The sequence below is a fragment of the Streptopelia decaocto genome, assembly GCF_964273445.1.
Source record: "Streptopelia decaocto genome assembly, chromosome: Z".
In the NCBI taxonomy this organism is placed as follows: Eukaryota; Metazoa; Chordata; class Aves; order Columbiformes; family Columbidae; genus Streptopelia; species Streptopelia decaocto.
The window spans coordinates 27,963,189-27,987,130 of record NC_138657.1 but is presented as its reverse complement, the minus strand read 5'-3'; positions in this window follow the sequence as shown (position 1 = coordinate 27,987,130).

Genomic DNA, 23,942 nt, shown 5'->3' with positions numbered 1-23,942 from the left:
CCCTGCCCGCGCACCGCCGCTCTCAGGACTTCCCCTCCCGTCGGGCACCGCGGCGGCGCCTCCCGCCCCCCTCGCGCTCCCCCTCCGCCGCTCCGCCCATGAAGGGCGTCGCCGGCGACCAATCGGCGGCAGCCGCACATTAATCGCCGTTCTGTATTAATGCCCATCATTTCGCCGCTGACAAATGGGCGTACGGGCTCGAGGAAGGAGGGGGAGGCGGCCCCGGCATCAGCCCCCACGTGGGGGCCTGACGCAAGGTGGGCTCACAGCCAATCAGGCGGCTCCCCCTGCCTCGCCGCTCCTGTTTGCCCGCCGCCCGAGGTGGAGCCTTGAGATCGCTGGCGTTCCGCGGCGCCGGCGTTCGAACAGGGGAAACATTTGTTCAGCCGTCAATCAAAGTAACGTGGGCCGGTGTCGGCTGTCGCTGCCGCCGCTGCTGCTCTCACCGCCTCCTGCGCGCGGGGTGGTGGCGCGGCGGGAGCGGGGGGCGCGCGCCCCCGCCTCCGCCCCTCCCGCGGCCACCGCCGCCCTCCCGCGCCGCCGGGGCCGCGCTAATTAGGGGGCAACGGCTCCTTAAAGAGACAGGCGCGGCGGGCCGGGACACCCCGCGGGGCTGGCGGGCGCGACGGCGTCTCCGGGCTCGCCTTCCCCGGCCCGTTGCGGGGCTTGTAGGAAGGAGCGGCGCTGCTACCGGGGGAGTACCCCCGTCCTGCCTGCTGGGAGGGACGGGAGATCCCCGGGAGTCGTCGGCGCCCTGCTGCCCTGGCCTCCCCTCCCGGGGCTGCGCGGGGCCGGGACAGGCCTCGTTTTGCGGCCACCAGTTTTAAAGCATTTAGACCAGGAAGGCGCTGAAGCCGAGGCGGGTGCCGGTGGGGCAGCCCCTGGCCCGGGGACGTCCCCTCCGCCACCCTCGGCCGCCGTGGCCGGTGCCGATAGGCCCCGCGGCGCCGCCTGGGCAGGGGGAGGGGTCCGCGGTGCAGCCGCGGAATGCGACGGCGTCTGAGTTGTTTAGGTTTTTTTTTTGCCTGCCGGCTTTGCTAAAGGGACTGGGTCGTTCCTGTGGGAAGCTCGGCGGCGAGAGGGGTTTAGCCTCTCGCCGGAGCAAGTCTCAAAGCCCTGACCTTTGCGGGGTATTTGTAAAGGGACACACAGATTCGACGGGGCGTTTTCTGTCGGTGTCCGACGGGAGGAAGGCGGCCGGGTCCTGCGTGCCCGCTTGCTCAAGGGGCGATAAACGCCCCCGGGAATTACCGAGGGAGCGGAAGGGGCAGGTAACTGTAGCCGCCTTCCCCGGGAGTAGGTCCGGGAAGTCTCCTCCCCGCCCGCAGGTCGCACGGCCGCGCACTCAGCGACGTCACCGCCTGGGTTCCCCGAAAAAGCAGGTCTGCGCCTAGCGGTGCTGTGTCCTAAAAGGACCCCGAAACAATTCTTCTGCCGAGCCCCCCTGCAGACAGTGCCATGCCGTGACGCACACATGGGGGGTAGGCTCAGGCGCTTTTTTTGTTCCTTTCCTTTTCCCCTTCTCTCTCTGCCCCTGTCATGCTTAGATTTGCCTTTAAGCAGTTTGTATTCTTGATGAGCTGTAGTTTAAACCTGCATGCAAAATAGATGCAGTTTAGTCACGTCACTTTTGATGCCTGTATTCCAAATCTATAGGCTCAAAACTTGCACTGAGCAATTAGTGCCCTAATGATGGCAGCTAAATTATATGTATTTAATTTTTTGGTCATAAATATTCTTTACTGCCCACAGACCTCTGGCCTGCATCCTGCAGCTGCTGAGTGTGTTGAGGCCTTGATGGGACACATCACCCAGGTTTTGACACGGCATTTTTTCCTTCCTTACCTGACCACCAAGGACTGGTCCAGTAGTTGAGAGCTCATGACTCAGAAGCAGAGCAGCTGTGGTGGTGATGAAGGTGGTAATGGTGTACGTCTCCCACAACTGTCTGGGGCTGGGAGGTGCAGGATGCGCGGAGTGGAGCTGCCTCCTCTCTCTGAAGTAGAGTTTGTAACCAAAATATGCTTCCTCCGTGGTGAGTGAGCACTATAACTGCTAGCATCTGGAGTGGTTTGTGGCAACTTGAATCTTTTCAGAGTTGGTTGTTTTGTTTTGTTTTTTTGTCTAAAGTGGCAAGTGGTCCACTGGGAAGTGGGCAAATCCGTGTTCTTTTCACCTTCTGTTTTCATACCACAGAAAATGCCCGCATATTAGGTATTGCAATAATCAGCCTTCAGCTCACCGGCATATTTCGTTTCTGCTGGAATTTTCTTGTTTACCAAATTCGTAGTGTTCCAGTTGGACTTAGACCTCTAAATACCATAAAGATTGGAGATAAAACACCTGGCTAATTACAAAAACAATGTTTCTCATGTGTCTTAAATCTTCCAGCACCAAAAACGCCTTTAAAAGATTTGTAATGAGCACCATTCACTAGTCAGTGGAGTACTTCGGACTCCTCTGAAACAGAGGACATTCACCGTGTGCCAGGATCAAGTCTTGACATTCAGAAGTATGGCTGCCAATCTGCAAATGCTTAAATGCCTGTCACCCAAGTACTTGAAAGCTGTGCAAGAACAGAACAACTCACTTTGCAGGGCTGAAGGCATCTTTGGAAACGTGATGGGTGACCTTAGCAGATTTTACCATCAAATCCACAACCTGGAGAAGGACTAGTCCAGTTATAAAAGAAACACTATATCTGAAAAGATTGAATTCTGAAAATAACAGCAGGATTCGTTATTTCTTGTTGCCCTGCATGAGCCTAGCACGAGGTACAGAGTTCCAAATGGAAAGGTATTCCACTCCTTGGAAGGCAAACACGTACAGCTTTTTGGCCAAAGCAGTCCCTCTTCTTTTGGAGGGCAATTTACCAGCAATGTTCATCAAAGTTTTAGCACTGTTCACCCTTGCTTGCCTATTAGTCTTCAGTGAATTTGTGTGGCTAGAACTAGGGCAGAGTTTGGCTTGCTAAGCTTTAGCAAGAAGTGCATATCTCTATACTTAACTCTTTATGTAAATAATCACTGTATTTTTGCACAGTTTTTAGCATTCTGGCAAGATCCATGAAGCTCAGAAGTTTAAGAGAAAGTGCACTATAACTTGCCACTTTTAAATGATGTGAATTAAGATCAGAATGTCAATGTCATTCTATTTTCCTGTCTTTTGTCACTTCTGACACAGCCTTGATGGGTGTTTAAATATAGGCTGTTTTGTATTTAAAGTTCCTTGTTTTTTCCTTCTTTTATGAAAAATCTTTTATGGTAGGTTATATAACCAGTACTATTATCTAGAAAGTGGAGAAGGTAGCTTTTAAATGTTTCACACATCTTGCTAAAGATTTCTCATAAGTGAATCGACTGCAAGAAATATTTAGGCAGTTTTATATGCACAGTAAGTGCACTGAGTTTTGACTGGTGTAGAAAAACTCTTCTGAAATATCACACAGGGGCTACAAAGCATCTCATCAACTCTTTTTTTCTCCTGTTATCAAGAAAAGCAACTGGTTATTTCAGTCCTGTTATTCAGAACTAGTCTGCTTTTGTTTGCATTCAAAGCCCAGGGTTCGAAACAGACAGAACGATGTGTGCTTATGTATTTTACAGGATAGGTGAAAAAGAAACTCTTCTCCAGCTGAGATTTTCTAGCCCACTCTCAGGCTCTGGTGATGTTTTTTACAGTCGAGTCATAACCTTACCACAAAGATTTATCAGTGCCAGAGAATCTTTAATAAAGGGTCCAATCCTAAGGCCATTTTGTATGTAACCCCACAGGTTTCCTGTCTGGAATGACTGTAGCTGAAGGCCAGGAGAGTTGTGCCTACCAGTACAACTTATTACAGGTTATTTTGGGACCAAGTTACTAGGTCACCATGCTTTGTCAGCTCTGTACTCACATGCACGCACATACACACACAAAAATAAAGGTGTTAAACTGATAAATCAATCAGTTCAACATGCCTCAGAGTAGATCTTACATCAGTACACATTTGAGTGGACTGTGTAACAAGCACTCATCTTTCAAACAGATAAACTCAGTGAGGTTTTCAGTTCAATTGGCACCAAGTTCTCTCTGTCTAAAACTTTTAATTATGGTGTTAAGCTGGGTTTTACTAGTAGAAGAATGTAATAGCATGGCACACGGTTTATGTTCTTGTGTTTTACAAGTGCTATCAAGTGACCCTGCCTCCGTACATTTTCGAAATGCTCCCTGCCTACAACTTCCTAAATTAGTCACTAGTGACCTTAGGGATATGTTGTAGCTAGTCAGCACATTAGGAGAATTTATGATAGTATGTATAATACAATGATTTATATGACAATTTATATGCAGCTCTCTCACAAAACAAGAGTTTTGCATGTTTCAAACTATTTTTCTATAAAGTCTTTACATTCTTCTTTAACATAGCTGAAGTCCAATTTTATTCAGTTCTTTTATAGATGTTTGTGTTTTGGATTCAGAGTCTTAGTGTGTTTATTTCTGCTTGAACAATTACCTGCATACTTCTTGCAATGACACAATTCCACTTATAAGAAAGTCATTTGGGATGTGACAGGAAAACCTCTGTTAAAGTCCACTGAAGGACTATCGTATACTGGAGGCTGGATTTGTAAACTTGAGCAGTACAGAATGACTTAGGCAGATATTTGAAATTAAAGTAGTTTTCCTAGACAATGCTCCCTTTCTCATTGAAATCTATGAACTAGCAGTAAGGAATACTTTCTTCTCTGGCAAACACAAGGCAAATCCTTTGGGAAGAAAACGCCCTCAGAGAAGTCTCATAAAGTCTTATGCCATCATTAAGTTGTGATTATGCCTTTTTATCAGGATTGAGATGTGACTGCAAACGGTCACCCCTCATTTTCAGCAAGGGAGTGACTTAATCTTGAGGCTCACCTTCAAGATTTGCTAAATGGATGTAGCCATAAGGCTGTTTATCCCACATTTTGTGGCAACGTTCTTCGAGCTTGCAATAGACATAGAATGAGTGCAATGCATCTTGACCTGACAAAGCTGGACCTGAACTACTCATTTTCACACAAGCATACCTTTTAGTCACATTGCAGCTAGATGAGACGTGGTACCCCTGAGCAGAATACAGCAGTATTAGTGCGCTTTATTCGTGTTAATGTCAGTAACTTAAAAGTTCACCAGTTCATTTGAAGCACTAGATCCAAATCTTTCTTAGCTTTCAAAAAATTAATCAGATGCTTTCACAAGGAAACGCATGATCTGGACTACGTGCTGAAAGCCGGACTTATAAAGAGGAAGAAGTTACCCACTCACATGATACTACCTCCCTTGTGTTCACCCCCAGTGTAAGAACAAGGGCTTTCCTCTCAGGACTGATGGCTGTATGAAAACACATGGCTTACCATTTTACCCAGCCTTTCAACTTCTCTAGCCAGGTTCCAGTGCTTACTGCAACATTAGGAGTCTGTTAGCAATATTAGAAGATAAGGAGAATGGATTTAGCATGCCTTCTTGCTACCCGAGATGCAGTCGATGCCCTGAAGGTCAATAAAGTTCTCCCAGCCCTCACAACACCATTAACTAAAGTCACTATTTAGCTTCTGACACATATTAATTACTGAATAAATCCAATTATTTAAGTCTTTGGCTCAAAACTTCTTAGATGTGATAAGTATTATTCCACATGTTTCAAAACTTTAGCTTTTCAAAAGTAAGTTTTAAGTTGAAAAGGGGACTTTTGTCACATAATATTGATAAAAGATAAAGTACCGCTCTTTGGAAATTAACGTTGTTGGATGATTTATATTTTGTCATGCAAGCAAGCTATAAAAAACAATTGAATTTTACAAGTTCAAGGTGCATTAAGTAGGATGAGGAAAGCCTTTCTGAAAGGGAAGTGGTCAAAAGAAAAAAATAATTTGAAATGAATGTAATATATCTTTAGTTTAATATTCTTCATATTGACCCTATAAAAGTTTCTGTACTTTGGCAAAAGTGAGTAAACTGAGCAACACAAAAATATTATCTAGAGAAAAAGAAAAAATTTTTAAATTATTTTCAGAGTGTAAACAAAATTTTCAATTTCTCTTTTTCACATCATATATGGCAAATTTCCTGGTGTCTCTGAAAGGGTGAAGACACCATTTCTCTTTTAATCTTCAATTATATGTTGAAGTTCACTTGCATGCTGTCATTGTACTGCAGACTCAGCAACCACAGGGAACTGTGACTTTAAATACGGCATATTGTGAAACAGTTTTATTTTCTTTACACCTTCCTTAGAAGCAACATTCATGAGTAAGATGTACACACCTCTTTTAGTAGCTATGGATTACTACAGAAAAGGATTAATGTGTTTACAAGAGGCTGATTTCAACAAATAGTTGTTGTATATATGTTTATTCTTCTAAAACAGTGGAGAACTCTAATTCAACAGCAGTGTGTTTTCATCTGTTGAATAATCAGGGTTATTCTCTAAATATACTTTTCCTTCCTAAGAAATGGAAACAGTATTTCCTCTCTGGTTATTATTCAGAATGGAAATAGTCAAGATGATGTGCTTCAAGTAAATTTATTAGTTGCAATGTAAACTTCCTGCTATCCTACTGGAGTGCAGGCAGTTCTGAACCTTTAGTTTATTTTAGCATTGAAACTTTTAAACAGTAAATGGGTTTTGAGAGCCACTGAATGCATTCTGTTTCTATTTCTGTGTTTAATGGATTAACATACAGTGACTATATGGACATGGGCATATCCCTGAAGTCAGCAGTACTTTCTTCAGAAAATGGTCATTGGGCTTTTATGGATTATGTGCATATTTTGGACTGATTTGAAAAGTATTACTAAGTCATCAGAATATGTCAAAGCAGCATGTAAGGTTGCCTTTCTGTTCTCCCTGCTCACCTGGGTCTGGCGCATTCTCCTAGTGTGAATTATATCATCAAGTTGCAGTCTTGCCTTGTCCATGACACATTTTTCTTTCCTGCCCCCAATACCAGAGAGGAGCCCACTCGGGAGTCCAGAGTATCTTCTGTGGGATGGAGAGCTGCTGTCAGTCTCCCAGAGGGAAGCAAAATAGATTCTGGAATTGGTGAGACTCTGTCCTGTGTTCTAGGTATGATTTATAGTAGGGGCCACAGTCTGGCCTCTATGAAAGCTGAGTGCAAACAGTGCAATTCTCCTCACTGGGTGCTGGCAAATGAACCTTCACAATCCACAGTCAAAGAAAGTAGAGTGGAAATGATTGTTCTTTGAAGGACTGTTTCTGTCTGGGTAACTGGGTATGCATGCATGCAATGATCCTCACTCCAGGTACTCCAGGTATCAGCCAGTCCTTTAACCCACACCTGTCTCAAAGGTAAACAAGGACGTTTTGTTCCTGATAACTAATCCTTTTGATGAGGCAACCTCACAAAGCTCTGTAAAGTTTACTTAAGGAAACATTGATGGGGATTTACTCCCTAATTGCTTATAGCTCAGTGACTCCATCTGGTTTATTTGCACTGCTTTGGATGAACATTGGTATAAAAGAGAGAAGGGATACAACCCACAGGGTTGACCTGGTTAGAAAATAATTTTGAGGGGCAATCAAATAGCTTGTTTTCTGAAAAACCTGCAAGATATATTGGATTGAACTTAATGTGAGCTGGCTGAAAACAAAACAGGGAGTAGTTTATTAAACAAACTTTCCCCCCTCTCTGCCTTTTTTCTTCTTCTTTAATAATGGAAGCAGTGGCTGAAGTAAGTGAGTCCCCATCAGAAAAAGGAAGGGTAGAGTAAAACTGAAAGTAGCAAATGAATAGTACCCCCTTTAACGACAGTCAGTCACTTCCTGCAATCAAAAGCATGCTAGCATGTGGCCTGTTCAAATAAAAATTACTGGACCAGAGCCAAACATGAAAAAGTAATTGATAATGTAGTTTTTTCAGAACCCACCCATCCATCAAATGTGTCACTCCTCCATAATACTTTATTGCCCCTTCTGAAGAAAGATCTTTAAAATTCATTGTGTGTGCTTGAAAACAAAGTGTCCTTGTCCTGGTTTATAATGGTTCTCTTTTAGTTTGGGTTTGTTTTGTTATTTAATTACATTCTCTTCTGTCGTGCATTTTTTGTACAGATAGTTGCTGGAAATTTCTGCTGCTCTTAAACAAAGAATCTTTTGTGCTGTATCAGCTTGCATTTTCCTTGGATTGTGTTGTGCTGGTGTCTTTTCACTGACTTCAGCACTGGAGTATTGTAGTTGTAGCTTCACTAAGTAGACTGTAACAAACAGATTCGTTGGCCCTTACTCTGTGCTGCATCTTATTAACCAATCTGTGGGAAATGTTCTTTACATTGTTAAGGCATATGCGCTAATGCAAACAATAAATTAACCTTAACTAGAGGAAGCTTTGAGACTCCTAATACAGTAACTTAGCAGAAACCAGAGTTTATAAAAGCTTTCTACCCACCAAATTTCATGGATATTTTTATTAAAATGTGCTGTACCTATTTTCTACACCAACCTTTTACTATCACCTTTACCAAACAGATATTGTGAATAATGCTCTGTAATTGCTACACACAAGGCAGCAAGAGAGAGATAAATAATACATTCATTCAATTGCATTGATATATTTATTTTTCCCCACAGTTAAAGAACAACAATGAACACAGTTGTATGAAGATTTTTACTCCGAATTAGAGGGCAACGTTCACGGATCTATAGTACCAGTTTTATAGGGGCTGCTAATGATAACCCTCAAATTACAGACCACAATCTAGTTAAGAGGTCAAGTACTGTGCTTCTAATTAATTAATAAGGAAGCACTTTAGATTCTAATGTTTGGACTTATTTTTCAATGTATAAAGTGTTAGGGCTCACAACTTGTGTACTCACAATGACACAGGAGTAGCAGTACCTTGAGCAGTCAGAGATGAGGATGGGTGTGCAGTAATGGTAATGAGAAGAACAAGGGCCATACTTAAATGAAGAGACACCCTCCCTACCGCCCTCAAATGAGTTGTGCATGATCTCTGGATCCAGGAGGGAAGAGTTTGTGCTCACACACCATCTCTAACCCATCCTTTCACTTTAAAGTATGTTTCTAAATGAAAAAGAAGTGCATCACCTACTCCCCTCTCTGGAAACTAAAGGACCAAAAAGAAGAAAAAATAATTTTTACAGCTCCTGCACCTAGGACTGAATAGCTAAAATGCAATAACCTCAGCCCAAATTCTGATTTGTCAAACAGTGCCTAGATCTTTGAATCAGATATCAAATCAAAGCAGGGAGCAAATAAATGGGTATTAGAAGTGTGTTACCAGCTCTGCCACTCACTGCCTGGCTTTGGACAATTTATTTTCAGTTTTGCTAAGGAAGTGTGATAAGACTTGATGTAATTAATATTTGTACAGGGCTGTAGAATCTGTAAATTATTTATTATATTTCAGGAAGAGGCTCCAAGGTTAGTACATGTAAATCTAGGAACCCTTGCAAAGGCATGCAATTGTGTGCCCCTTGGCTTTCACAGAATTGCAGGAGTTTCCTTGATATCAACACTTGTTCTAGTCTCACACTAACGACAAATCTGGCAATGTCTGAGAAACAGTCCCAAGAAGCTCTGATCTAATAGCTGTAACTGAGTCAATAAAATGCTTTGAGCATTTGCTTAACTATGAGCCCAGGAGTTGTGCTATTAATTCAGTGGAGCTAGTCACTAGATTAAAATTAAGATCAAGCCTAAATGCCTTGCTGGACTTTTACCAGATTGTTAAGTTTATGATTTAGTTATCTTTCTTAAACTTGCTGAGATCAGATCTTATAATTTAACAATTTATGGTCCAGCTGAAAGTACTGGTGGACTTAGATATCTATAAAAGTCAGTTTGGGGCAAGAGATCTCTCAATATTTACAGATACTTTTAATTACCTAAACGTTGACTAGTTTCTTTTTAGTTATCTATACTTTCCAAATGCGACTGCTTATGACTTATACTCTTATAGCTCATATTTAGTTATTTTATTTCTCTCAACACAAGGCTAAAACCTATAGTGCTATAAAGCATCATGCAGCAGACAACTGCAATAAGGCTACTGCAGTTTACATGTTTGAAGATCTGGCTCCTCCTTGACACTACTTTTAATATCAATGTTTCCATTTTGTAGTACAGTACGTAAGTAATGCATGTGGAAATATATGCTGCATCTTCCACTTACAGAGCAGTCTCATTTAATTGCAAGGAGCCTGTGGCAGCTAGTAGGCACTACTGAACAGTGTGAATTGCCTTGCAATGTCAGGCTTGTAATCTGTATTTTAAATCTGAAAAATAAGGCTCTTACTTTAGAGTAGGTATTTGGGGGCTTATCTCCATAAAAACAAATCTCTGCATAGCCATAAGATTCCAAGGTGTAATTTGAAACAATGTAAGGTAATAAGCAGCAAGAAGTTGTTATTTAAGTAAAAACAATCCTCTGGTGTCATATCCAGCACCATTCCAAGCAGTAGTCTGGAATTTACTATTACAAGTCAATATTCAAAAGATGTGTGATTCATTAATGCTATGGGTTGCTTTGTTTCCTATTGAATAGGTAAATGTGTAGACCATCAGATGTCTGTGATACAAGAATACTTGTACTGGAAAGGTGCCACTTCTTTTAGTTACCACATTCAAATATCAGTCATTCAGTATGATTTCTGATTAGCTTATGGGAATATGTTATTTACAACTGACATGACAATTTATTTTTTAAAAAATGTACGGTATGACAACAATGAATAAAACTTTGTTTCAGTCTTTTTGGATGAAGAGGTTTATTATCCTAAACAACAGACTTCAGTTAAAAACAGATTTTTTTTTTTTTTTAATAGTAATCTCATTTGAATGTTTTGATTTATCAAAGCATTTCATGTTTACTTAAAAAACACATTTTTTGCTCCCTGGAGAAGTCCCTAATGCACTCAGTAAAGACTGAACATCAGAAAAAATGTACTCAAACGACAGTAAGATCCAGGAAAAACTGTTTCAGTTTTACTTTGGTAGATATGCATGTTGTTGAACATTAGTTATGTACATTTTATGCATGTGTTAAACATGTCCTTTTGTGGTCATCTGAATAATATACCTTCTTATTTCAAAGTATCACATGTATACTCATTCAAAGATACTACTTCTGTATATCGGAATATTAAAATCTTAGGCATTTCAACTGAAGTACAGCTTTGGAGAATTGTAATTCTTTTCACCAGTGAAACTACCTGAGAAGTTACATGCAACTCAACTAGCGTTAGGGCACTCTCTTAATAGTTAATTTGATAAAATCCAGATAGTTCATGTATGACATAAGCTTTGCCTTGCTGGAAAATGGCATTGTTCATTAATGAACAGCAAATCTACACAACAGCTTAAGACAGAAATTGAAGAATTTTTTACTTATATGAAATTACAGAGGGAATTTAGAGAGCTAAAATGCAATTATTAGAATTGGAACACAGCCAAGATCCTAGGGTTAACTTCCCTGTTCTTATTAGAAGCTATATATTAGATTTCATTTCTTGTCTGTCTTTGCTGTACATTGGCTTTATCTTTTTAGAAAAATCAGAAATTTTCTCTTTTCATTTAAAGAGAATGCCATTTTCAGTGGCTGGACATAAATGTTTAAAAACATGTGGATACTCTTGGTCATCAGCAGTTAAGCAACTTGTATTTAAATAGTGGTGCCAGTTAAAAACTGTATCACGGAAGTTTCCAGGGCTCTGATATGTAGGCTGAAATGAGTAGATATGGTCAAAACTTACACAGCTTTATGTTGCCTCTGAAAACATAGCATGAAGTCCTTAGCCTGTCAGGTCCCCAGTAAAACTCTCACTGACCTTGGTGGAGGAAGGATTTCAGAATTACACTGTCAGTGCTCACAATTTTAGCACCAGTCTTGCAGTACTTGGTATTTTTATTATATTCTCAGCTCTGAGCCTTGTTTGTCATGAATCTCTCAACTTCATTTTTAAAAAGTCTGGTGCTAGAGCCAAGTTACAAAGTAGTGTTGGCCTCAGACTCAACTAGAAGTTTTGGTGGCCTGTGAAGATCCAGTCGTGGATCTTGATTTTAGATAACCACATCTTGTATCTTGCTCCCCCGTCAGTCTCGAAGTCCACACTTGCAATTTGCTGAGCCCTTGCACAGCTAAAGCAGGAGGTGACTCAGGTCCCCAGTCACTCTGGCCATGGTATCCAAACTCTCTGTCTGCTCATAGTTTTGCCCTGGAGGCACCAAGCAAAATCTCTCTAATGGCAAATCTGGACAAGCTGGCATGCCCGCTCCACCTAAACTGGAAAGTGTCTTCAGTTTACAACTGAAGTTGTAAATCACCAAGAGAAGCAATATTTAGGGCTTCTGGGGCACTTCCTACTGTGTTTTTTTTAGTCAGTTTTGTCATACTGGTGTCACTGGTGAACATCTGTCATACTGGTGTCACTATGGTGAACATCTTCATGGTCAAAACACAACTCTGCTAAAGGCATGGAAACAGCACCTTGCCAAGCCACAGCTAGAAATATAAGGGAACATAGCACAAATTCAGCTCTGCTCATGCTTTGGAAGAGTATTGAACTGTGCCGAGTACAGTTACAAGTAAGAATACGTGTGAACTCAGGATCCCAAACTCATTCTCGCTCTAACTTTCTCCAAGGGCTGGAGAGTAAGGAATGGGCCCAGAGCTGTTGATTTGCTAAAGTGTCTACTTTTTTTTTTTTATGGACTAACCTTTGATTCTTGAGTTGCAGAGAAGTTTGTACACAACCTTTTAAGGAAGAAGCTCACAGGGCCTCTCAAAATACGTATATAGTGCATTTAAGCAAAGGCCAAAAAAATTCCTCATTATTTTTAATGCAAGTAAATAACCTTTTGATCCAAGTAATGATTTTTCAGTGCTTAGCAGACAAAATTCGGAAGTTATCTCCATGAGGCTGTTCCTTCTCCCTGAGCAGAAGGTAGAGGTGTTCCAGTGCAAAATGGCAATAATGAATATCAGCAGTGGTACACATTCCTAGAAAGTCTTCAATCTTAGTACAAATTATGTTATGAAATTTGATGGGATCAGGAAAAAGTTGGTACAATATGTCTGGTGGTTGTAGGTTTATTGCATCAAGCTCTACTGTTTTGCAATTGTGAGTCCTTTGAAAAATGAAAATTCCTTTCGTCTTGATCCACTATTGTGTAGCCCAGCCCTACAGCAGAAGAGCACAATCCTGTATAATAATGTGTACCTCTAGCCACTAATGAAAGCCAACAATATGTACAGGAATTGTGTTACAGGCTCAGTTCACAAGGCCAAAATTAGTTGCTTCCATTTAATCCAGTTATCTGCACGTGTATTTTTCCTGCCCTAATCACTAGAGCACTAAACCTGAGTGTTTCTGTGATAGAGTATGTCCCCGGAGTGCAATCAAGTTCCTACCATTGATATGCATATCTGAAAGGTCCTGAAGTTTTTAGCTTCCCTGTAGTAAATAGTTCACTTTTAATTGATACACATCTTAGCCATGAGAACACCCAAGGTTTCTTATTTAAAGAACAGATGAAAATGAAGGGGTGAAAACTAAACAAAAATAGAAGCACAGATTTCTTTATACCTTATTTGAGTGAGTGTGTATAGTTCTTTGATCATATCAAAAGAAAACTGTTGATGACATGTGCTGAAAAATAAAACAACATAACATATGGCTGAAAGCATATCAGCAGAGTACTTCTGTTTTTACACCAATTTCTATGGAATTTTCCTGAAGCACATTTGCTAAGGTTGTTTTAGAAAGAACATTGAACTGTTCTTATTTTTGCTATTTGCCCTTATGACAGCTTTGGAAATAAATAATTCTATTAAGTAGTCTACTGTTCTCATACAAGGTTTTGAACTTCTTTGACACTGAACTGCTTAGTAGGTTAATTGCGGAAAGTACTAATTACAAACCAACATTTGTAAAGTACAGTGTACAAGTTTTAAACAAGGCATGTGTTGTATACCATATTCCTAGGAGTGACTGACTGCAAAAATATGAGATAAGTTCAGACACAGTGATATTCCTTTCTATGAAATCTTTCGAAAGGTTTAAGTGATAAACACCATATGATGAACTGGGGTGTTTCACACCCTGATGATGGAGGTACTAATTCATGTTGAAGTAAGAAGACGTAGACTGTTCCTAGTCACTGTGGTGAAGGAAATCTTCAGCTGTTTAAGTTGAAAGACGTAATGGGAATCTCCAAACTCTGTATGACAGTCTGATCTGTGACTCCTTTGAAGGCTATAGGTTTTTTCATTTTTATATTGTTTTCTCTAGTCCAAAGACCTTAATACATAATAATGTGCAGGGTGAATATCACAAACCAACAATATTAACAGACACTTTTTAGAATCCATCACCCCCATAGCGGAATTTCAAAGACAAGAACAAGTTTAGATGCTGAGTTCATTTAGCTTACTGTTAACTTTAAATAAATGTATGTAGTACAAGCCTCCTATACACTGAAGGAGAAGTCCTGATCTAAATAAATTGTATATAATTATCTACATTTAAATTTTTATTAGTAGTAATATTTATTAGTATGAGTTATCTTCCAGTGGAAGGACTCTTATGGATTTCAGTTGTGAATTTTGGAATCAGTCTAATTTTTAAACAAGTAAATCCAAGTTTATTTCCTCAGAAGATTTAAAAAAAAGTGGTGGTGGTGGTGTTTGCATAGCAGGGAATCAGCAGTAGCCAAGTGGAATGACCTCCTTGTGGCAACATGGAGAGCTAATAGCATAGCCTGGAAAAGAAATGGAGCATCCCAAAGATCCATATCCTGCTCTGTGTACTCTGCTGCCTTTTATTGTTATATTTTCCATCTATGGAAACTAATTTTTTTTCCCGGTTGTTGTATTAAGTAGTAGTTGGGAGTTATTAAAGAAGCAAGGAGATTAAAAAGAAGGAGAGTTTAAATTTTGCAATGATTGTACTTAAGGGCTGTATGTGGAGGAAACATATCTATTTCGTATGCTGCATTTTAAAAAGCCACTATACAATGACAGCTTGTATCTTCATGCAATGCAAGAAAACTAATAATTGAAAACCTCTGAAGGGCTCATGTCATGTTTTTAATGTATTCCTGTTCAGTGTTCTAAGTAGAAGTTTTGTTGTTGCTATGGGTAAGGGATAGATTGAACTGATTACATACTGTATTATAAATAAGTGTATTTTGTTCCCTGAGAAACGATTCTTCCTTCAGTAATAGGAAAAATAAACAAAAGAAAAAGGGTATGTTTAAAGTTGCTGTCAAGTCTTAGCTATTCCTTGACTTTCAGATTTCTGTTCTTAGCTACAATGTTCTATCCATAAAATATTTTCCTTTTAGTTTAAAATCCAATTTATAAATGGTTTAAGAAGAGAGTTCTCCAGGTTAACCTGCAGCTGTACAATTGCTGAATAAGCCTTTTGTTTGCCTGAACTGCAAAGAAAGGTGGGAAAAATGTGGCTTGAAACTACAGTATCACTCCTGTGACTTTGGAACTGGCAGGAGCCAGATTGGGTTGGGCACAAATTTGAGCCATCTAAAACTGTTCTGTCATCGCTGACTACCTGAGACTCTCTGGGATCACTCGTAACTGATGGTCAGGTATAGCGGCCCATGCTTTGGAAAAGTGCTTTAAGAAATGAGGAATCCTTAGCAAACCAGCTAGATTAGTTTTCCACATGATTTGTACTACTTGAACAGAGGCAAATAATGTCACACTCAAGGTGTGACACAGCTCTGCTCTTGGGAAACTTGCTTGGAGAACAAATAGTCTTGCAGTGGCTCTCTGGAGTTCAGTGCAAGATGCAAGCCATGGCAAAATGAATCTGGTTAATGCCTTTAACTAGTGGAACTTCACAGTGCTGCAGCTATACTGCCATAGATATCAGAGTTAATTTAAATCTAGCTTATGTGCATTAACTGAAATTGCAGTTGCATCTTGTACTGTGGTGTAGACTCAGCACTGGTCATCCAATATCCACTGTCTTTCAAATATATATATATCTACATATTTATCCTTTTATTTTCTTTTTGCTAAACCACTCTTATCTCTTCAGTTGAAATGAGCAATTGATCCTGTTATTTATTTTACCACTAAAAGATACATCACAACTTGTACAGTGGCCAGTAATGCCCATATGAATTTGTGTGACACCCTTATAGTTAAATCTTAGCTGCAGTCATCACTAATTATCAGGGGAATTTCTTGATGTCTTTTCTCTTATTCAGAATTTTACCCTTGCTTTTGATGTAAATAACATCTTCATGTTGCCAGTAATGATAATGAGTAAAATAAAGTTGAATTTTATAGCCCTGTTATCTCAGTGGGCTTTTAAAGATGCATAGCACTTCAGGAAAACAAAACAAAACAAAACAAAACAAAACAAAACAAAACCAGAAAAACACAGAGGGATATTATTAATCTTTAATTTCTCCACTGAAATACAGCTACATATAGCACAAGACAAAATGTGGTAATTATTAGGCCACACAGAGCTGCACTACACAGCCATCCAGGAGAGAAAGGAAGCAGAGAATGTCATCAGACAAACCACACGGGGAAGTTTTGGTAGACCTCAATACCCAAGCTGCAATTTAGCCATGACACTGGAGTTCACAAACGTCTCCTTGGAAAGTACCATAATGCCTTTATTGACCAGAAATCCATATATATTTTGTCTCAGCTAAGAGGCAGTGCATCCAAGGCAACTGTTAAAAAGTTGAACAAAGGAACTGTTTATGTGACCAGCTATACCATTTCCTGAAGCATTTCAGCTTCTATTGATAGCTCCTTAAAGGGTTATGTTTATCAAGATGAAAAATAGTAGTTATGTTATTTCATTATAATGGGTAAACTTCTGTATTTGAGCTCATATTATTGTGTTCCTGGAACAAGAGAAAGAGACACCACTTATCCTCCCCTATGTATTTGTTATGTATGCTCTCACATATACTGTGGCAATGCACAACACACCCAGTTTAGGCATAAAAGATAAAAGAAAGATTGTGCAATATTCACAGACAGCATTAAACTAAATGCTCATTTTTCAACCATTTAGGAATTTCCTTCGTAGTATTTTCCTCACTGGATCTTATGTGGCATTAATATGATATGTTTGCTGTCTGTGTATTTTCCTCTCTTGTGAATGTTGTGTATTTTCTTAAATGCGCTGCCAAAATTGCCTCGTTCTAATGCAGGATCATACTTCGCCTTCCTCACATGCCCATTTGTCCACTTTGGGCTAATGTTAGTGTACATCCCTTAAAGACAATCACTTTTAATCTTGTCAGAGATGCCCATGTTGTGAGGGTGAAAATTAGTTATTAGCTTAGCTTTTCATCCATGCATAATAGGATGTTAAAATCAGAGATGTTTGCTTGGGGCCATGAGAAGCATCCCACTCTGAGCTTACAAGTTCTGAATTTATAAAATGCAACATATTTAAAATAAACAAGCAGAAGCCAAATGCCAGTTTGAAATGAGAGAAGGTCTGGTTTGTGTATATTTATTTGAGGAGTTTAAGGCATCTTCTTGACTACAGCAAAAGAAGAAAAATATGCTGAATCTTTGCTGATTCTTATCCCTCCCCCTGCCCTTGTTATAATAGCTCATCCAGACAAAAAATATGCCATGGTTTTCTTACAGTGAGTGAGGACTTTCCCTCTGAATGGGGTTGTCATCAGCTTGGTCCCTGCAGCATTACACATATTGAGACCTTGTATGGTACCTTATAAAATTAAGCCCTGGGAACAAACAGTACCAAGACAAAATCTGCCTAAAACCAAAGCAAAACAAAGCAAAACACCAAACCAAACCAAACAAAAAAAAACCTGAATGAAACACATCCCTCACAATATAGTGGCAAAGCCTCTCTTTGCACCTATATTGCAAGGTAAAGCTGACATCATTTAGAGAACAAGCAAACTGAAGGGCCCTCTCTTCGTTCTGCACTGGAACATCTGTGGCAGGACGGGGAGTCAGGATCTCTCTCTGCTAATGCCCGTGGAGCAGTGACAGCTTCCCTTTTTCCTTCAGTCTAACTCCACTTTAGTTAAATCAGCCGAAGCAAAGGATGTAGAGTAGGTGATAGTTCCCTGGGGAATATCTGTGTTAGAACCACGGTAATTGGCAATGAAAGCAATCAGTGAGTTCAGACAGCTCAAGAGAGACCTCTGAATGTCTCAGTGCTCTCCTTTGTCATCCCCAGTACAGGCATAACAAAAATGGCTACTGAAGAAGCACAGGTAGGCATCCTGGCTCTAAATGTGTGTATAATATAAAATGCAGAGTTGTACACCAGTCTGCTGGATGACAGGCTTGAGTATTTGGATTGCCTACCAAGTGTTGATGAAAAGTCACACAGATTCTTAATTCAGAAACTCCAATTTTTTCTCTGTTCCTGTGTTCATTTTCTTTATCAGCGGGGGATGACTTACACTTTCAAAACTGATTAACATTTTAAAACTGTGGGAGCACTTTGTGTGGCATTTCAAATTATTTTAACCCTTTAGCTCTTTGCTGGAGCTCCTCTTTTTTTTTTTTTCCTTTCCTCTTTGGAATACAGGTTATGCCAACATGTCAGCACTTCCAGAAAGTAAGCATTTTGCACTACGCAGGAGGCACTAGAGAAATCAGTTACATTAACTAAATTTTGGTGGTACAAAGAGGTTTACCAGCTTTCACATCATTGTCTAACCTACCCTCATGGGTGAAGGAAACAACCTTGCCCTTAGGCTTTGAGAAACTCATCAGTTTCCTTAATCCTTTCCCACATCCTGTTTGTGCTCAAAATAATGTCTCTGATACGGCTGTTCAAAGTCAGCAGGACTTATCCTTTTTAGTACATTTCCCCTCAATCTCTTTTTTTTCTGTTGTGCCCTCTTTCACATGCTTGAACATATTGATGTATGAACAAAGCTGGGACTCATCATCACCCAAAGATCCATCTTCCAGCTCTGCTGAACTTTGTTCTCAGGCAGCTGAACCTCATTCTAAAGCATGGCTGAGGAATACTATTCACTTAAAAATAAATGCAGTACTCAAAGGCATTAATCCATAGACAAATGTGTAGCTACAATATACATAGGATCATTTGCAGCTGTGAAAAACTGCTAAGCAAGGCCTTGTCTTTAGTCCATTCACAGGTGCTGCCACCTGTGAATTAAAAATGTCAACATCTGTTCGAGTCCACTGATTGGGTTGATAACATGGGTAAATAAACATGGAAGGCATCCAGTTCCAATGTCATTTGAGTAAGGACAATTCCCATTGACCTTAGTGGAACTTGCATTTGAGGATCCACTTTGTCTCATTACTCCAAACATGAACGAGGACACTACTCACCAGCTGCTGTTCTGCAGTGTTCAGCAGCGATGCTTAACACAGTAAATATTAGATTATTTTACTTCTAATGTTTTTCAGCAAGTGGAAGTCCAGTAGCGGGAGAGTTTTCCTACTCTTAAGAACACAGGAGCAAAACTACTTTTCTGGTTTTCTACAAGATATTTTGATAAAAAGCTAGGTGTAGGAGCGAGATAAGGACTCAGCAAAACCAGTCGATTCAATGTGAATCACGCTAAGCCATTTATTACAGAAACAAGTCTCCTTATATACGTAACTATATTCTAATCACGCGTCCACGCTCCAAGCATGGATTCACTAAATGAGTATTGTGGGCTGTCCATGTGCTGGAGTCTCACTGATGATATGTCCGATGATTCACGCCACGCCAGGACCCCGGTGATTGTGGAACGCCCCTCTTTCTCACAGCAGACTCTGCCCTCAGCCTCCCGAAGCGGCCTTGAGATTCCTTTGAGCCTGACTAATTCAGCAACAGATCTTTATCTATCAAGACCCCTCCACAGCTAGGCACATGTCTCTTCTGGCTTATCAGTTTTAGGAATTCAGAAAAGTTGTGCATGGTCCAGTAGTCAAGGACAGGAAAGAAGAAAAGACAAGAGCTATGTTTGCATCTGAGTATGAATTTCTCAATCTACATATCTTTTAACCTGTTTTTCGCTTTCCACTCTGCTTTAGCTGAGCTTCAGTCCCCGGTTCCCAGATTATCCCTCAGAACTCCGTGCTTTGGAGACTCCTGTTAGCCCTGTCTCTGCATTCAGTGATGGGGATGTTGGTTTTAGTATGTATTTTTCTAACTCATTTGGCAATGACCTGAGGCCATTCTCCTGCATGTGTTAACCAACAGATATCATAAAGCAGAAATTCTTTACAGTGGTGCCAAGAGGATGAAGAACAATGGAAAACACAAAACACTGGGGAGAACCAATCAGTGATGTACTTGGTATTCTCAAAATTCACATATACTTTCTGAAAAGGTAACTATTTTGACAATTATTTAAAAAATTAAACTCCTTCAGTTTTACTCTTTTACCTGCAAGAATATACAGCATAGGACATTTCAAATGGTTTATGTTTGTTTCATAAAATAGGGTCAGGCAGGAATGAGATTAAGTAAAAAATTGTGTGTGTAGCACTGGAAAAGCTACTGCCTTAAAAATATGAAATATGAAAACCTTGAGCATTGCTCAGAAAAGTAACTATTTCTTATTTTATCTCATTACTAGTATTGTGAAATATTAGTGGCTTTGCAAAAATTAGTAGCTTTTTTAGACATTTGATTAACAGGTGCGAGCAGCACTTTTTCAGGTTTGGAGGCAGGTAATTTACAGCTTGTTGTAGGGGAAATGGAACAAGAGGAAATAAAAATAGGAATGCTTCATCTACAGTTCTTCTCCCCTTCTTCGAAAAGTTTCATGTTAATATTCAGGAATAATTTCCCTTTTCTAGTGTTCTTCCACTAGTCATTTTTTTGTTAATTATTTCGGTTGTCCATTGTAAATAAAAAGTAAGAAATCTGCCAGTTCCCTTTGATCATGGTTCTGTTCTTCCCCCAACTAAACTCACGTACAGGCATTTCCCCTCCCTTTCCTTCAGAGGTGAAAAGCATTCCTCATTAGGAAGAGTAGATGCATCCTATCATAGGGAGTTGAGGATTATAGATTCTTTCAGGCAGCTTCCTTTCTCTCCAAGTACAAATTGTTTAATTCCCAAGCACTGTCAATGTTCTCAGTGTTCACATATGTAGCATACAGTGTCACAGGAAGCCCAGGGCAAACCACATGTAAGAATAAAAAAAAAAATGTATTAATGTATTAAAGTATAAAAGCTAATGAGGATGTCATGCAAACACTGCTCATAACCATTGCTCAGCTGACTTTCTCAGGGGAGTTAGACTAAAGTAGTTACACCAGGAAAAGGGGCAGACTGCAGGTGGGTGCCAGTATTCTCCCTTTGTCCCTGCATAAAATAGTCAAGAAGAGAAACACAAAACACAACAAAAATTCTGCCACCACCTTTTTGATCATTTTAATTCATTTTAAAGAAGATATGAACACGTATTCCTGTTCGCGCTCCTTTGTATTTTGAAAGTTTGTTCTAAAGTACTTTTTCTCTTCAAATTAAACGCATTTCCCGGGGACATACATATCAATTATTTTGTAACTCTACAAAAGCCAACAGTACAAATATTGCAAGCATTTAATAAACACAGAGCTGAAACGATATACCAAAATTACTTGTCATACAAGATTTCGAAATAAGGGAAGAGTTATACTCTATTCAGAAAACATTCTTTTGAAGTTTGCATATATCCCCTTTTATTTTCTTGTGAAGTTTTAAAGTTCCCTACACACATACACTTGCTTGGAGCCTTATGAAACTGAAATGTCAAGTGAGAGTTGCTTTATATCATGTTCTGTCAATCAAAGTAAGCGAGGCTTTATGCATCTGTTGCTACTATATTGGCACTTTTTGAAGAGTGTTTCGGAGGGAGCGAGAATAAATAAAGATCCTTCAGGCACTTTCTCATTTATGGATGAGGAATCAAAGCAGTCTGAAACTTCATTTTCAGCCTGATACCCTGAAGATTGTTGGCTGATAATTCTGGATGGAACAGCTTATCTGGGAGGATTAGGGAGAACATGGGCTTCCTATTACTGCTGGCTTCAGCCTATTCAGCTGGACAGACACTGTCACACATTATCTGTGCCTTTACATATGTCACTAATCTTATCTATATCTTTTCAGCTCCTTCTGTTGGACCCGTGGTTTCCTGTACCTAAACCTCCGATTTCTTCATTACATCAGCTGTATAGGCATTAGCCTTCTCTAACAGCCTTCCTGCACCTTGTCATTCAGTAATGGCTAGTAATGCAAAGGTATGAGAAGGTAATGGTAGTGCTTTATCTCAGATCTTAGAGGCCTCACATCAATATATTAAATGCATACTGCCCTTCCCACCGGCATCCTCCATACTCCCCCTACCATTTTAGACCAAATCCGCTTAACAAAATAAAATCACCTCAACAATAGAGTATCTTTGCAATCATTAAAAATAACGGAAGCGGGCAATTTGGGGACATGTATATATGCTGGAAGGGTCAAAGTGGTTTGTAACCAGCAGAAAAAAAACGTTAGCACCAGAACTAATCTGGAGTTTCTGCCATTTTCTCCTGTATTGTTAATTGGTGTTACCAACTTAGTAGTATTGGTCACTAGGATGAAGTAGTTTGCAGGAAAAAAGGATTAAACCTTCTGAGAATCCCTGCTCTTTTAAAATTTGAGAGGTAAGCCCATTCCCCGCACCTATTCTCAAATACCTTTGTAGCTCCAGCTGGCTCCCTGCCTGCAGAACTAAGCTTCATCCTTTTTCTCCTGTTCTGCCTTTGCCTTTCAGTCTTCCTGCCACACTGCCACTCTCGTGTTCTCTTTCCTACCTAATTAATTTTCTGCTGTTTCTTCAGCTCCTTCGGCCATTTTCAACTTACATCATTACCTGTAACTGTGATAAAAATGACAAAAATGAATTTTTTAAAGCAAAGGAAATGGAACCAATGAGATGCCACTTTGCCCATTTATTTTCTCTCTAATGGTGTTTTTGACTGTAAAATATTTGAGACATGGACTACTCTTGTGTGTTTTCATTGTGCCTAGTACGATATGCATCATAAAAAAAAAAAAAGAAAAAAGATCACTTGGTCCTTATCTTGATGGCTTTTTTGGGTACCACCAGAGTGTGAACTATAAAAGCACGTCACTGATTTCTGACTAATAACTCACTCAGTAATACTGTCTGGCACTTCATTTGCAATTGGTAATTCAGCCGGTTCTATATATGATTAATTTTAAATACATTTAAATACAATTTAAATAATTTTAAAGCAGGGTATTTTCCTTCCTGTTTTTATTGCCTTCACATTTTGTTTTACTTTAAATTGCCAGGTTATTAGGGATCTGTATCGTGTCTGTTCTCTCAAGGTTGAAACAATAAGCTTTATCTGAACTTGACAAATGTAATTTCTCTTCTTCATAAATGAATGCCTCGAATGTCATGGTTTCCCCACCCTGCAACCACAAGCCCAGTCAGGGCCATGTCATTTAACACAGACCCATTTTTTATTCTGTGACAAGCAGAAGCAACAAGAAGTGTAACCTATATCCCAAAGCTATACAAATGCTGCTGAGTTATATAGGCGAGACAGCCACAGAGAGCTTTGTTTGCTCCAGCAGTGCTGGCAACTGCAGGAAATGATGTGTTGCAGCAATGGAAGATTTCCTTGGCGACTTGCAGTCTTTCAGAGATTTGGAAAACCTTCTCACTACAGATCCTGCAAGAAATGCTGTTTTTCAGTGTACACGGGACATTCATGGTCACTCAAGGACATAAGGAAGAACTTAATTTCAGACATTCCCATGGAAATTGTTTTCACTCTTCTGATCTGGTTGATTTGTTCTTCCCTAGGCTCTTCCATATGGACTTTTTCAAAAAGCACTGAGATATAGACTCATGTGGAGTTCACTTTGCCCAGCCCAGTTTGTCCAGCTGTGCATGTCACTAACTGAAAAGTATAGACCTAAAG